We start from the raw sequence: 10,108 nt of genomic DNA on the forward strand, positions 1-10,108 counted from the left end.
CTAGTTGTTAATATTTCTTCTCGACCCCTGGGTAGCGCCGGTGTAAGAAATGCTCGACTCGAAGGAAAACCAGCACGACGCCGGGAGGAGCTGGTTGTTTTTCGCCGGCCCGTCTTCGGGCAACTGTCAACCCCTGAGTGACTGTACGTCGGCCCTGTAAAGCCTTACCCCCCTCCATCGAGCCCCACCCAGCCTTAGATTCACAGTATGTGGGGGAACCAAAAATAATGCTAACAGGACGCCAACATTGATCGGACCAAATCAAAGCAGAGCAGCTTCCCACTGACTGCTGAGCAGTGGGGCTGGGCATGCTGCCTGCGCCGGAGGTTGCTCGGATTTGATTTGTTTTGATGTCATGGTTGTGTTTTTACGTACGTACAGATAAATCCTTTGGGTGTTGTTTGCTGAGAATTTTTGGGAAGGGAATAGACTAGGGGGACCTGCATCATGTTATTGTCCAGCTTATTATTCCAACAACAGCCCCAGAATTGTAGTGCTGAAGAGAGTCAGGACCTTCAAATGCTGGTAATTTGATTTGATTTTTGTAAATTTTAAAAGTACAGTAGTTCCTTCGCTTAAATCTGCCAAGTAGTGCCCACAATTTTATTTCATTATCTATATATATATATATTAAAGTTTTATGTCCCTCCCCACACTCTTACCCATACTTTTATAAACACTTCTAAGACTCTTTCTCTTCCATACACCTTTTTCACTTTTAAACATATGTCATTTTAACAATGTATAAAAATTGAAAGGGTACTAAGTATTGGAGATATTGCAACTTGCATGATGATGAAAAGCTGTGGTAACACCGCTGAGTAACACTTGAGTAACAATCACACTTATATGTGAAATGGACAAGGCAAGATGCAAAGGGAATACTATATGCAGTAGATGCAGGGAATGATGCTACGGTCGCTGAGCCAATCAGAGCCCAGTTTACAGAACGACATGCTCTGGTTGGTCGTCACACTTGAAAACGCTTATTTTACCATCAAATTGACCGAAATATGAATACATAAAAATATATTTATTCTGCAAAAACCCATGGTATAGAAAAAATCTGTGGTATGAAATTAAATAAAATTAAAAATCCGCTATACACTGAGACTGCGAAAGGTGAACTGTGACATGACGAGGGACTACTGTATTTAAAATGGCATGATTCATTCATTCATTCATTCATTTATTCATATCAGTTAGAGACATGCAACCATTCACCCTCTCATTCACACATATAGAGAAATCCTTACACGTGTATTTCAAGTGGTAAATGTGTTCTTTTCCTTTCAGGGGTCACGGTGGCAACCTTTGATAGGAACCTTCCCCATCTAACCCTATCCTCTCTCACACCAACTAACCTTATATCCTCTCTCACTATATCCATAAATCTTCTCTTTGGTCTTCCTCTCGACCTCCTGCCTGGCAGCTCCAATTCCAGCATCCGTCTACCAATATATTCACTATCCCTCCTCTGTAAATGGCCGAACCATCTGAGTCTGGCCTCTCTGACCTCTCCAAATCCAAAACTCCAAATCTAACATGTGCTGTCCCTCTGTTGGACTTATTCCTGATCCTATCCATTCTCATCACTCCCAAAGAGAACCTCAACATCTTCATCTTTGCAACCTCCAGCTCTGCCTCCTGTCTTTTCACATGGTAAATAAGGCCAATTCTGACGCTGTACCCATCGGTAATGGTTAGTCACCGGAATACACATACTTATCGTTGTCACAGGCCAAAGGATGCCATCACAACGACGTTTAGTAAGTAATGTTTTGTGTGCTTTCATGCGTATTGCAATGTCGCCACACCATTAGCATAGGATTTGTTGACGGCAGTGCGTTATATTGTATCAACGTGTGATTCATGCTTACAGCAGCTCCTACAGCAGATCTTCTTGCGCAAAACTCTGAGAAATTGTGCAAAGGGGAATTTAGCTTCATCCACCAACTGCAGTCCACTCATATCATAGCATATATACAATCCAAGCCCAACTCTCGACAGGAAGTTAGATTCTGAAAATAGGTCTTATGAGCACTTCGTGGTATCACAGCTTTGCACACCATTATCTGTGTTGTTTAGTTGTATTTTCTTTCACTATTTTCTCGCTCTTCATTAAATCATTGCTTTGGTTTAGTAAAAGCTATTATATCACTCTAAGCACTGAAGTGCGTCACCAAGTTTTTTATTTATTTGTTTATTTCTTAAATCCAGGCCATGCACACCTACATAATCTCGTTGCCGGGTGAAAAAAACACAAGAGGCTGGTTTATCCTTCGCCCCGGACGACATGTGCGGGGAGGAGAGTTCATAATGACAGCTGTCTTGGTTTTAATTTGAATGACTTACCGCGCAGACCCAAGGCATCTCATAAGCCAATCTCTCATCTGGCTCCGACGTCTCCGTCAGAAACGGGTCCCTTCTCTCTGCAGTCTCACGCCGGGTTGGGGATTCGGAGATCCAACCGTTCGCTTTTAACAATAACATCAATGATTCATCGACGTACTGCCGCAGTACCTTTTTGGCCAGACAGCGCGGTCTGTATGAGATCTTAGGCTGTTTTCTTGTTTTCTCTTCTCACTGACAATTTAAACTGTGGAATAGCCACCTGCAGCAACCACGTCATTCACGTCATTTTTTTAGGGAAACGTCCTTTATACAACAAGATGGTGACTGGAAGTGGTGATGTTCCACTTAGATTTTGTGGGAGAGTGAACACATACGTGGCTTGTGCTTAAAAACAACAAAGGGAAACATCTAGTATTTAATGTCTTCTTATGGTCATGAAAGTTCCTCCAATGCCTGTTACACTATTTATTTTCCATATTATCCCATGGGCTGAGGTGTGTGTGCTAGTTCACATCTTGTTTTATGAAAAATCCACACTGCCAATTTCAATGCAATTTAAATAAGTGACGGAAAATTTGCGATGCCTATTTCTTATCCATCACTTCTCCTCTTAATAGGCATTGGTGGTTATATGAGAGTATAACTGGCTTTTTTCAAGCCATTTCAATATTCCATATTTGCCCAAAACAGATTTACGTAAACAATAAAATAAAATAAAATAAAATAAAATAAAATAAAATAAAATAAAATAAAATTTTATGAATACAATGATGATATATATGAACTTGTTTCAATGTGAGTAGAAACCTTTTTTTAATATTTATTTCAAATAATGGATTTTAAAAATGCAGATTTGCTCAAAACCAAACTTTAACTTTAATGAAAAAAAAAACAACTGTATATATGTGTATATATACGTGATTAAAATAAAAATATACAAATGAAAATAAATAGATAGATTAATGAATAAAATATTAGATATGATATCCTTACTTGATCAATATAAAGGGTAATTATTATTGAATTTATGGTCCACTCTCTTTCAAATGGAGCCAAAATTCAAAACATGATACATTAAACGCCCAGGCGCTTTCCGCCCTATGAATACCGTCCTCTAACCCGTGTCCAAAATACTTTCCACAAGAAAAATTCTAAACAACATAAGACATCTGCGACGTTTGGTATTTAATCTGCGTTGGTTTTGATTGAACCGCCCGACAGATTCAGATTTCGATTCACACCGTCACAGAAGTGACAGCGGATGCCGAGGCAACCGACTCTCTTTTATGTACATTGGGCTTTTTTTAGCCCGCAGAGAGCGAGAGCCCGCTGTTTGCATTAGTTCCCGTCAATGGCAAAGTGGGGATGATTAGATAAATCATCCCCACTTGATTTATCTGGACCACTTGTCTGGCGGAGTGGAGTACTTTTTCACTTCACAATATCAGTGCCCGTGGGACGGATGGAGGGGACCCCGGGCTTTCAGATTGTAATACGGGAACTAATAATTCACCCGAGGAGCAGGAACTCGATGACTGCTCCAATTAATCGGAGCGGCTGCTACGCTGCACCGCTTTTTCCACCATCATTTCATATTTGCCATACTTAAGAGCAGTGATGGAATGTCTTCAGATACATTTACAAGACACGCTGTCCATTTCATACTACTTCATAATTGGGGATAAAATTCTTTATATTCTATTGTATTTTGGTTACTTGCTTTTTCAAATGTGAGTCAGTTTGCCACGTCCGATTAGGGCTTCCATGCTAATGACGAGGAAGTGGACCTTTCTGTGGTGAGTCTCCATTCTACGTTCTCCAGTTTCCTCCAACAGTCAAAAAACTTGCAGGAAGTTCATCGCAAACCCTAAATTACCAGAAGGATAAATGAAAACTATATGAACCATGTGAATGGGACCTCGGGACCTAGTTGACCTCGCCAACATCGTAGAACCCCAACCGGCTTTAAGGACTTTGTAATTAATGCTACGGTTGCTGAGGACAGCTAACCTGCTTGGTGGGGGCTATGTAGCGTAGTGCGGTGACTGGCCAGCGGAACCCCAGAATCCCTTGCGAGTGATGATGATGGTGACGACTGTTGGGAGCTTCTCTTGGTTCTGCATTACAGAACTCCACGGTTGAATGACTATACAATGTTGTGTTTGATATGTGACACTAACCTGCACCGTTTGTTACCATAACAGAGGAGTGCACCCTCTGGCTAAATGTTAGCACCCCCTGGGTGTCTCTCTCAGTTCCTTGGCATCTTCTAGAGAGCAATTTCTCCTTGACTCCGATTGTTGAAACCCCAGCCCGCCACACTAGCTTTCAGAGCTTTCTCACTCATCTTGGTGGTTTTCTTCAACAACGCTGCCGATTTCTCAGTTTGTTTATGGAGATGAACAAAATAGTCCATGTTCTTATCTTGAAGCGAAGGGTGTTTAGTCTGGAGGTGTCGTTTAAGTTTGCTCGGAATCATGGCACTGTTGGACAGTGTTCCCTGAGTGGGTTTCCCAGTAAAATTGAATCCAAACACAATCTAACTTTTATCGTATTGTCTTGAGCTTGCCTTTTTTACTTTCTTTACCACTACTCACACTTGGACCTTCATCTGGGTCATAATGTTCTTCAGGACCAGAGGGTCCTGACTAAGTACTTTTTCCTTTAAAATATTTATCCATGCCGTATCACTGCCGCTGTCTCACTCGAAGCATCACTAAGTACTCTGCTGTTTGAGCAGTAGCAGGTAGATACACAAGTCCATCTCTACCTGTACCGTAAATTTTAGACTATTGAGTGCACCTATATACAGGACTGTCTCAGAAAATTAGAATATTGTGATAAAGTTCTTTATCTTCTGTAATGCAATTACAAAAACAAAAATGTCATATATTCTGGATTCATTACAAATCAACTGAAATATTGCAAACCTTTTATTATTTTAATATTGCTGATTATGGCTTATATCTTAAGAATACTCCAAAATCCTATCTCAAAATATTAGAATATCATGAAAAAGTGTTTTTTTTTTTTTAATTGCATTACAGAAGGTAAAGAACTTTATCACAATATTCTAATTTTCCGAGACAGTCCTGTATGTGTATATATAGGCCACCACTACTAATTTAAAAAAATTAAAAAAAATTGTACATAAATAAGCTGCACTTGTCTATAAGCCACAGGTGTCCTTATTTAAATATAAGATTTTAATTCAGCAAGATGTTACAGGAAAGGTTTTTGAAAATATAATTAGATAAACGATGGTAACATCTACAACTACCGTTATATAACGCAAATCCTTTTTTTCAGAACAGATGCCGAACTTACACGCGACAGCTCTATTTCCTTCTTTAGCAGCCAGACTGATCGCTTTCAACTCGAAATCCGTATCAAATGCATTTCTGCACATCTTTTTCATGATGGGGGTATGTGCAATAAGGGCAAAATGGCTGATCTAAAGAATTATCATAAATGCCAGTTGGTTTGCCGAAACGGTTTCATTCGTCCACTGTGATGTTGTTGGCGGAAGGAAGCTACTGTAGTTACCCAATAAAAATCCATAAATTAGCCACATTGTTGTAAAAGCCGCAGTTCTCAAAGTTCCCAACGTACCAAGACACATTAGTTGCATTGAATAAATAATTTTTGGACCAATCATGGGAAAGTGGGCATTTTCCACAGCACACCTGATGATCTCACACTGCACACTGATGTGCAGTGGTTGGGAAATGCTGGTCTAATATATCAATCAAATAACCACAACAAATGCAGACTCATCTCATTTCATCATCAAATACATAAAGACAGCATGAAATCCTGGAAGAGGACAGATTGAAAAATAATCATATTGAAATCTGACTCCTGTTGATTTATCAGGAGCTTGTATCAAACGTTTTACACAATAACTAAATAACAGATTTAACCTTTTATAATGCCATATAGCGCCAGTGACATTATACTATTATGTTGTGTATTGTTTCCATAAACCACAGCATATAAATTCTTTGGCATGTGCTTTTAGGGGTATAAGTGCAGAACAAAATAACAATAAAAAATAAAATTGGATTGTAACATGCAGGGTGATCACGCTTAACTTCAGTACTTGAAGACCATTTTGTTGATGCACACAATTTTAGAGCAACGCAAATTAAAGGAGCCTAATAATTCATCGGAATGACAGAATGCCTAATTTTTGGGGGAAAAATTTCTGAATTAGACATATTAATTCAGCAAGCAAGTTATAAAATAAATGTCTGAAATGAAAGAGGATAGACCGTGAATGAAGACTTATGATCCGATACAATAAAGTAGTCCTCATTTTAAACCCCCCCCCCAAACACACACACACACACACACACACACACACACACCGCCGCGTCCCCTCTGCCTGCACTCTGTTCTGCTATAACACAATAATTGAGCTCTGATGTCTTAAAAGGCGTTGCAGGAGAGTATGGAGGTGCTTGAAGAGAAAATTGCAGCGGCTCGCGGCGGCTCCAGCGAAATACCATTTTGTCTCGCTCAAGATGGATTCCACTGTGAGATTTCAGCAGACCAGTACAGAATCAAAATGGAGAAGCCAGAAGGGAGAGAAGAGAGAAAAAGGGAACTAGGCGGCGTCTGCAGGGGACAGCTTTGGATTAGATTGGCTTTTTGTTGCAACGTGACCAATAGTTGTCACATTGTTGATTAGGGAAGTGTTCGATTTGTATATGATTTGTATAACTAAACACAAATAAGACTATTATCATAATTTTTTTCGGATTTAAACATGTATTTTCTTTTCGCATGGATTCAGATAAAAAAGTGGATGATATCGAAGAAAAAAGTCATGCTCTTTTTTTTTTTTTGTTTTTTGTTTTATTTTTTTGGCCTCCACAACCCCTGACAAGATTTCCTCCCACCAATTGTCTCACCCACTGGCATGCATGCATAGCGGCCGACATCTCTCTGCTCTCTCTCTGTATCACACAAACACACACACACACACACACACACACACACACACACACACACAAACACACAGTCACACACACACACACACACACACAACTGCACAGTCTCCCTACCTCTCTATATCAAGTCCACTTGATAGATGCCCTGTATGTAAACCAGTAAAAACCCCTTCAGGAAATCATATCCATGGAATCCGTTGTCGGTTCTATCTAGGTCAATGCTTACAATAGCTGCATTATATTTATTTATTTATTCATTTATTTTTGCTTCTCCCACCTTGCTCTGTATTCTGTGTCGGTTTAACCCCACAAGGTCTATTTTCCTTTGCAAGAATAAGCAATCATAAAATGCAAATAATGTGTGAGCACGTTAAGCGTGATCGCAACGGCATTAACATGTATTTAGTTGATTATTTTTTAAAACTAATCGGTCTGGACTTTTTTTTTTTTTTTTTTATTAAAGCCATTCCGCACCGGTGACGTTTTACGTCTGATGTGCGGACACAGCGGCAGATGCAGCACGCAGTTGTTTTATCCCCGCTGATCTATACGAGGTGATGTTACGTGACCCGGGGGAAGGCGTCGTCTAATTAGTTAACCCACACAGAAAAAAAAAAAAAGAAACCACTGCAAAAGCCCACCCATGCATTTTTCATGTGATCTTTAAAGAATCCCTTTTGGAAGGTCAACAATAAATATTAAAAGTGTTCCGGTTTGGCATAAATAAAATCAAAGTTTTCAAGCAACTATCGCAGGTATTATAATTCACAATGCCCATTGTGTATTTTTTGGGTAATTTTTATGAATATTATATATTTACATTTTTTCCATCTCATTTTTATTTTCAATGTTGCACTAACCACGCTCCCCTCCGGAGTCTCCTGAAAAATATTGAATAATGTGGTTTAACCCAAGCCGTGGCAAATAAACGCAAATGAAGAGTGAACAGCGAGGAGGGTGAAGGACAAACTGGGAGCTATCCTGGACAATCCTTCCCACCCCCTGCACGACGAGCTGTGGCTAATAGGCAGCTCTCTCAGCCAACGGTTCATCCCACCCCGGTTGCAGAACTGAACGCTTCAGACACTCCTTTGTGCCCACGGCCATCAGACTGCACAACAGCAGTCTGGGCGACACACAACCCTGACCAGCCTGAGGTGCATCTGTGCTGCTTCCACAATCTCACTACCATTCACTACCTCACCCATTCACATGTCATGCCCTAACTCTGCTGTCTTTCTTATCCTTGCTGGCCAAAGCCCTTGCACATCCTTTCTGTTTTTGTTTAATTATTTTGTAGTTGCTATTGTCACTCTATTTATGTTGTCATTTAGTTCTGGTCGTATATTTCTCACCCTTATGGTTCCTTTATGTTGCCCATTATTATACCTGATATTGTTGTTGTTGTTGTTGATGCAGCTGTCTATTAATTTGTGGGTGTCTTGATATCTTCAGCCTTCTGTCTCTCTAGTTATATTTACATTCATATTATTTTACTTTTTTGTTTTTTTGACATTATAACTGTTACGCTGCTGTGACAAAGGAATTTACCCGATGGGGATCAATAAAGTTTATCTTATCTTATCTTAACTGGTCTCTTAACCTGTAGCTATGGAGTGCTCATTTAGATACACAGGTCATTTTACTGATTATACAAACAAAGTCAAGAAAAACCCCGTGTTTTGATAAACCAGGCTCTGCTGAAACAAATCTAGACAAGTGACAATGATTTGTAATGCTGTATAATATCCGTTTTTGCATGCAGTTTGGGATTCTAAGTAAAAGTGATCACAAGTTTAAACCCGATACGAAACATACATATTTATCTGATGCTCATGTAACTTTATTCAAGCAATCTGGCCGATGAGAAATGTAATTCTGTTTGATGGATTTTTTTAATAAGAATAGGAAATGATTGGTACAGTGGTGTGGTGAATATCAAGAGGGTCTCTAGTTCGATTTCAATCCGTTTGGGCGTTTGCATGTTCTCCCCGTGTCCGGGTTCTCCGGTTTCCTCCCACAGTCCAAAAACATGCAGGAGGTTCATCTGAAACACGACAGACATGTGAATGAGAGGGTAAATGGTCGGATATCTATACAATGAGTTAATGAAAGAGTGAATGCTGCATACAATGCAAATGAGAGGGTGAATGGTTGTGTTTCTATATGCTGTGTGAATGAGACGGTTGCATGTATAGATATTTATGGTTGTACGTCTCTATGTTACCCCATGATCGACCAGGGATTGGTCCAGCGTAACCCGGCGTCTCTCCCAGCTGTCACTGGGAGAGACGCCAGCCCCCAGGTTACCTGAGTTCAGGCTAAGCGTTGATAGATTTACATTACATTACGTTACAGTCATTTGGCAGACACTTTTATCCAAAGCGACTTACAAAAAGTGCAATTCAGTCACCAAAGATCCAAAGTACAAATATTGGGCGGTCAGAAGTGACCGCTCTACCAACTAGCCATCTCAAAACCATATCCATATATACATTCATTTATTTGTTTTTTGTTTTTTTTTTTCTTTTTTTTGGGGGGGGGGGTGGATTTTTTGGGATTTAGATGGATGTCTTGAATGTGTTTAACTTTAATCCTATGCCCAGTTACCGTGTGATTAGTCCAGATAAGTCAGATTCTATTTATACAGAGCCAAATCATGACACTTTCTATGTAGAGGACCATACTCTTTAAAATGATTTTCAGAAACCAGTGCATAAACCTTGGACAGATCCCAGTGCGATGCGGGTGGCCTACTGTCTCGACCGGTCAGAGTAGAAAAAAGGAGAGAACGTTAC

General features: G+C 39.8%; 1 protein-coding gene across 4 annotated transcripts in view; it reads left to right on the plus strand.

The window, feature by feature from the left end:
- The window catches only part of dscamb (Down syndrome cell adhesion molecule b), a 152,261-nt gene that overhangs the window by 80,468 nt on the left and 61,685 nt on the right, over positions 1-10,108 (plus strand). The gene's annotated exons all lie outside the window — the stretch shown is intronic.

Source organism: Fistularia commersonii, chromosome 18, assembly GCF_037954325.1.
Source record: "Fistularia commersonii isolate RoL2024-O1a breed Wild chromosome 18, RoL_Fcom_v1.0, whole genome shotgun sequence".
Taxonomy (NCBI): domain Eukaryota; kingdom Metazoa; phylum Chordata; class Actinopteri; order Syngnathiformes; family Fistulariidae; genus Fistularia; species Fistularia commersonii.